This window comes from Bos mutus, chromosome 8 (genome assembly GCF_027580195.1).
Source record: "Bos mutus isolate GX-2022 chromosome 8, NWIPB_WYAK_1.1, whole genome shotgun sequence".
In the NCBI taxonomy this organism is placed as follows: domain Eukaryota; kingdom Metazoa; phylum Chordata; class Mammalia; order Artiodactyla; family Bovidae; genus Bos; species Bos mutus.
The window spans coordinates 23,237,548-23,244,065 of NC_091624.1; the positions used below are offsets into that span (position 1 = coordinate 23,237,548).

The window sequence follows — 6,518 nt, forward strand, 5'->3', positions numbered from 1 at the left end:
TCTGCCTGCCCAGTCCTGCTCACGTATGGTTTGGTTACTGGAGATAACCTGCTGTGACAGCTGCCCAAACCCTGCCACATTTCTCAACCCTATGTGCCCACCTGCTTCCTGCTCAACTCTACCCAGCCCACCCCAGACCTGGAAACCATCAACCTCACAGCCTTCACTCAGCCCACCTTGAGCCCTGTGTCCCAAGCTGCTGCTAACTGATGTTTGACTCACTCAGTGCCTGGTAATAACACAGAAGCTGTCTATTTGGCATTCACTTGCTCAGTATTTTATCACGTATTGAGGTAGATCCGATGGCATAGATATGGAAAGCCTACTTTTTATCCTAATGGAAAGAAAATAAATAAGCTTTTATGGTTATTTGGCTGAATAACAATTTGGTTCATTTGGGCAGGTGAATGTCATCTATTGTCAAAATAGTATTAAAGTCTGTAAGACCTCAGACCCTATTTTATTGGTCATATTGCTTCCTGGATCCCATTTATTGTATTGGGCATTTTCACAGAGGAAAAATAATTTCTTGATGGATTTTCTCAATAAGCTATTTCTGTGGCAAAAAAAAGAGAAATAGATGTGAAATTTTGTTGAGTGCTTTTTCTGTATCTATGGAAGTAATTGTTTAGTTTTTTATATTTAATCTTTTACATTTTAAAGTTTATAACTATGTTCATTTGCATTGATTTTTAAAATGTTAAACCAACCTTGCATTCCTTGCAAACCCAAATTGGTATAATGTATTTTCCCTTTCATACATGATTGACTTTAATTTGCTACATTAAAAAAATTATTTATTTGGCTACATTGGATCTTAGTTGCAGCACATGAGATCTTTGTTGTGTCATGCGGGATCTTTTGTTGAGACACATGGATTCTCCAACTGCGGTGCACAAGTTCTGGAGCATCCTGGACTCAGTAGTTGCAGTTCATGAGCTTAGTTGCTCTGTGACATGTGGGGTCATAGTTTTCAACCAGGAATCAAATCCTCATCCCCTGCATTGCAAGGAAGATTCTTAGCCATTGGACCACCAGGGGAGTCCCTGATTTGCTAAAATTTTGTTTAGAATTTTTGCATTCATATTAATGCAGAATATTGGTTTTTAGTTTTATTTTCTTGTAGTATTCTTATCTGGTTTTGGAATTAGGGTAGCTGGCCTGATAGAATAGGTTAGGATATACTCCTTTGTGTTTAATTTTCTGGGGTTTCCTTTGTGGGAATGGTTTTAACCACCGATTGAATTTCTTCATGTGGGAGTGCCTTGACCAACTTTCATGACAGTGGGATTGCTTTCAAGATTTAAATTAAACAGTAAGCTAATGCAGAAGCCAGTCACCACATTGCGTAATTCTGAGCAAACTTCAGAGAATCTAAGTCTATGAAACTACTCAGAATACTGAGTTTTATATTGACTATATTGCTTTTATTTATTTTATTTCTATCAGGTTATCTCTTTCTTTTTAAATGAACTTTGGCAGCTGGTGAATTTTAAGGAATTTATCCATTTCAGTTATCAAATTTATTAACAAAAAGTTGTTCACAGTTTTCCCTTATAATTCTTTTTAATATATGTGGAATCTGTGATGATGTCACTTCTCTCATCTTTGAATACTGGCAATTTATGTCTTTTCTTTTAGTTGGATAATTAAAGAAAAACATTGTATTTTGTTATTTTAGTGGTTACTCTGGGTTTCTGGTATACTTGTCATGGTCTATTTTCAAGTGATGTTAGACCACTGCATATCCAAGAAAGCCACAGGAGTAAGCTTTAATTCCTCCCCTCCTATGCTTTATAGCTTTGTTACCATCCAGTTTCTAATGCTTACTACAAATCTCAAAATCCATAGTTTGTATTTTTATAGAAGCAAATCTCTTTTAAAAGGGTTTAAACAATAGGAAGAAACCATGTATTTTCACTCATGTAGACACAATTTCTGGTGCTTTATCCCTTTATCCTATTTTCATCTGATTTAATCACCTACCTGCTTGCAGAGACACCCCTTAACATTTCCTGATGTATGAGTCTACTCCTGGGCTTCCCTGCTGGCTCATATGGTAAAGAATCCACCTGCAATGTGGGAGACCTGGGTTCGAGGTCTATTTATAAGAAATTCTTTGAGCCTTTGTAAATTTGAAATACATTGGATTTTGCTTTTTAAAATTAAAACTTTTTTCCCACCAAACTAATGCAAACTATTTATTTCAAGTTAGTTATTTTATGCAGTAGCTTTCCCCCTCAACAGACCTGTGATAACAACATCTTTTAAATCTGTAAATAATGTTATCAAAGTAATCTTAATCTTTGAAATCTCACAAAAATTTATATTTTACAATCCACCCTGAATATCAAGGCTTCAAGAATAGCACAACACTTCCTATATCCAAATATTTTACAGCTGTACCCAGAAAGAAAAAAAGGGGGGAAAAAACCACATATGCTTGGTTAAGGGCTAACCTTACCTGAGCAGCCAGAAATAAAATAAAATATCCAAATTATTAGCATTAATTTAATACAATTATAACTTCAATAGTCACTTTGTCATTGACAGTGATTGCTTGAGCACAGGGGTGAGTGCCCCAAGGGCTGGTAGTAGAAGCTGCTGCTGCAGACCAGTGTCTCTTCCTTTCTGCACTGCCAGCTCTGTCCTGTGCATTGCCCCATATATACTGTGTGTATGTGTGTGTGTTTTAAAAATATTTCCCACCACACAAAGTTCTCTCTATTAAGCAGATAACAGGGAAGAACAACAACAAAAGCTAAACAAGCCAATTGTTCGCTCTCTCTTTGGGATATGATTATTTTTCCTGTGCATGAAGTATTCAACAATAACATAAGAAAAGGAAAAGAACGATTTCTTCTGTATAATCCCTAAACACACAAGCTGAGTTTACTGGGTCAGATTTAACTGTGAGCATTTATATGCCTACTTCCAGGCATTGTCATCAGATGTCTCACTGCTGCTTGTCTCTGTGTCTGAGTCCTCAAACTCTGCTCTGCAAGTGGTCCTCCAAGGGGAGAATAGGTTGGAACTTCGACTGCAAGAAGCCATTCTTCCTAAAGCCGTTTCTTATCAGCTGCTCTGTCTTCATGTGGTACTCTCTGAGGTCATCCTTTGTGAGGGGAAGGAAATTCTCATCATTTTCAGGATACTCCTGCCATCCCATTGCTTTCAGTAACCTGTGCTCTGCTTCCAGTGAGTGAGAGAGGACTTCCCCTTCCTCTTCTACAGGGAGAGCAAGACCATTCTGATAACAGCCTTCCTCTCATTTTCCGTTGGTTCAGGTGTGTTATTGTCCTCCAAATCTTTCAACTTCTCACACTCTCTGCCCTCTGAGAAGTCCCCATTCCGGTCATCCTTCAGAGTCTTCAGGAGCTCGCTCTTCCTGTCAGTAGTTCGGCAGGTCAACTTGGTCAGATGAGAGGAGCTGATCTCAATTGGAGGAGTGGTGCTGGTGGGGCTCTCTTTGGGAGAGCTTAAAACTATACCACCAGCCAGTACTACTGGTTTGATAACAGATTGGTCTGTAAAAGCAGACTCTTGGCTAAAGGAATGTCTTTGATTGTGTGGATCACAATAAACTGTGGAAAATTCTGAAAGAGATGGGAATACCAGACCACCTGACCTGCCTCTTGAGAAACCTGTATGCAGGTCAGGAAGCAACAGTTAGAACTGGACATGGAACAATAGACTGGTTCCAAACAGGAAAAGGAGTACATCAAGGCTGTATATTGTCACCCTGCTTATTTAACTTATATGCAGAGTACATCATGAGAAACTCTGGGCTGGAAGAAGCACACGCTGGAATCAAGATTGCTGGGAGAAATATCAATCACCTCAGATATGCAGATGACACCATGCTTATGGCAGACAGTGAAGAAGAACTAAACAGCCTCTTCATGAAAGTGAAAGAGGAGAGTGAAAAAGTTGGCTTAAAGCTCAACATTCAGAAAACTAAGATCATGGCATCTGGTCCCATGACTTCATGGGAAATAGATGGGGAAACAGTGTCAGACTTTATTTTTTTGGGCTCCAAAATCACTGCAGATGGTGATTGCAGCCATGAAATTAAAAGACGATTACTCTTTGGAAAGGAAGTTATGACCAACCTAGACAGCATATTAAAAGCAGAGACATTACTTTGCCAACAAAGGTCCATCTAGTCAAGGCTATGGTTTTTCCAGTGGTCATGTATGGATGTGAGAGTTGGACTATAAAGAAAGCTGAGCGCCAAAGAATTGATGCTTTTGAACTGTGGTGTTGGAGAAGACTCTTGAGAGTCCCTTGGACTGCAAGGAGATTCAACCAGTCCATCCTAAAGGAGATCAGTCCTGGGTGTTCATTGGAAGGACTGATGTTGAAGCTGAAACTCCAATACTTTGGCCACCTCATGCGAAGAGCTGACTCATTTGAAAAGATGCTGATGCTGGGAAAGATTGAGGGCAGAAGGAGAAGGGGAAGACAGAGGATGAGCTGGTTGGATGGCATCACTGACTCCATGGACATGAGTTTGAGTAAATTCCAGGAGTTGGTGATGGACAGAGAAGCCTGGTGTGCTGCGGTTCCTGGGGTCGCATAGAATCAGACACAACTGAGTGACTGAAATGAACTAAACTGGCTAGAGGAAAGGGATCCTGATTTGTGTTCCATTCTGTTAGCTTTCCATGCACTGGTGTTGGATAGAGGTGGTACAGGCTTAGGAACCAGGTTCTTATAGACACTTGGAACCATAGTTAATGATTTGTTTCCATTTGCATGATGAGATCCTGGTGAATGCAGCAGAGAAGGCGGCAGCAGGATCTTCTTTGAAAACTTTTTTGATGACTAGCATTTTGGAGGGCTGCTTGGCACCAGGTGGGTTTTCTCACACTCTAGAAGGGGTCTCAATAGGTCTGCATGGCTGATTCTGTTTGCCAGTTTCTGGATTCAAAGAAGGAAAGTCTTCCTCTTCAAACTTTTCCATCTTATCTTCTTTCTTCTCTCTCCTAATATCTGTAGGTGGCTTTTCCTAAAAGGCACATTCTTTCTTGGAGCGGAAGCTGCCATTCCAGTGGTGATGGTTTCCAGTGCCAACCCCATATGCTGGCTCATACCATCATGACCTAATGCAGAGCCATGCCAACTAGATAGGTCCCCTGTGATTCCAGCATACGCTCCCTTAGAGACACCAGAGTCCACAGAATCATGGCAGAACAGGGAGGGCTGGTGCCAAGAATCTCCTATTATCTGAAGAGGTCCATTGTGAAAAAGCCATCAGAGGAATTATGTCTACAACAGCTTACTCCAAATCTACATCTCCTTGGGATAGGTGCCCTCCATGTTTTTCGAAGGTCACTGTAGGTGACTTAGCTGACTGCGGTGTTGAGAAATTTAGCCGAGCAGGAACAAAGTCACGCTGCACCATTTAAATCCAGTGTCTCTTTTCAACAAGGTGAGGCCTCCAACCTAATGGCCAGGATCCCAGAGTATAATCTCTGTGGTCCTGCTTCCTGAACTTTGAGTTGCCAGCTGGATTTCCATGAGGTTCTCTTGTAAAGGGGGTACTTAATTAGGCTGGCCAGCAGAATGCCTTACGATGAAGCACAAAGAAGCCAGGCTCTGTGTGGATCAATCTCTCAGTCCCCTCAACTGCTCATCTTAAACTATCTACTTCCTGACATATTTCCCAAAGGGGAAGGAAAAAGGGGAGAGAGGGGAACATAAAACGTATTTGTTCCATTTAAAAAATGGGAGAAGGGGAAAGAGCTACATCAATGTTCAGCTCATTCAACTTCCTTGAGTGATGGCACTATGATGTTGCTTAAATAGATGATACGTGGACATCTGCACAGTGAATGCAAATGCTGTTCATAACAAGATCATAGCTTAGAAAGACAGAATGACTTCTGTTTGGTCAAATAATGTCATTGAAGTGATAGATCAAAAATAAAACATTGAAGAGCTATAAAAGATCTTCTGAGTAGTCAACTCTAGTGGCAAAACATCCATCCACATTACAAAGCCGTTAATTTACAAATCTCATTATTCTTACATGGCTGCTAAAAATAGTCTGCAGGTATGAGTTTATATTTGTCTTATCCTTCAAAATCTAAGGACGTAAGAAACCTTGTTAAAAAAAAAACAACAGACAGGAACTTGATATGATTTCACTCCAAGAATAGCAGCTTTCAAGGCAAATTTCTTGGTATAAAACTCCCAAATATTTCTTCTATTTCTTTGGTCTTCACTATTTATAAATTCAAAGCAAAATTAAAACAAGTAGAAAGGAAGGGCTTAAGAACAGTCATGGAGAAAGTTCCAAAGTGAGGTTTTCTTCTTTTCAGTTTTCTGTGTTTCACTCGTTCTGCCTGTTTCTGAAGACTAAATTGAGTTAATGGAGGGTAATAAGAATCTTCTGCTTCAGTAGAAAGGTCACTTTGCATCCATTTTCATCATTGTTCAATCATTTAAAAAGCCACAGGAATCTATCACGGGCAGTGGAGGGGCTACGGTTAGGTGCCAGTCGCGGCGTCTGA

The 6,518-nt window shown here is 40.1% G+C and overlaps 1 pseudogene; it reads right to left on the bottom strand.

Moving 5' to 3' along the window:
• Positions 1–2,881: 2,881 nt before the first annotated feature.
• On the bottom strand, positions 2,882–5,407 carry LOC102267968 (vasculin-like protein 1; annotated as a pseudogene).
• Positions 5,408–6,518: the final 1,111 nt, after the last annotated feature.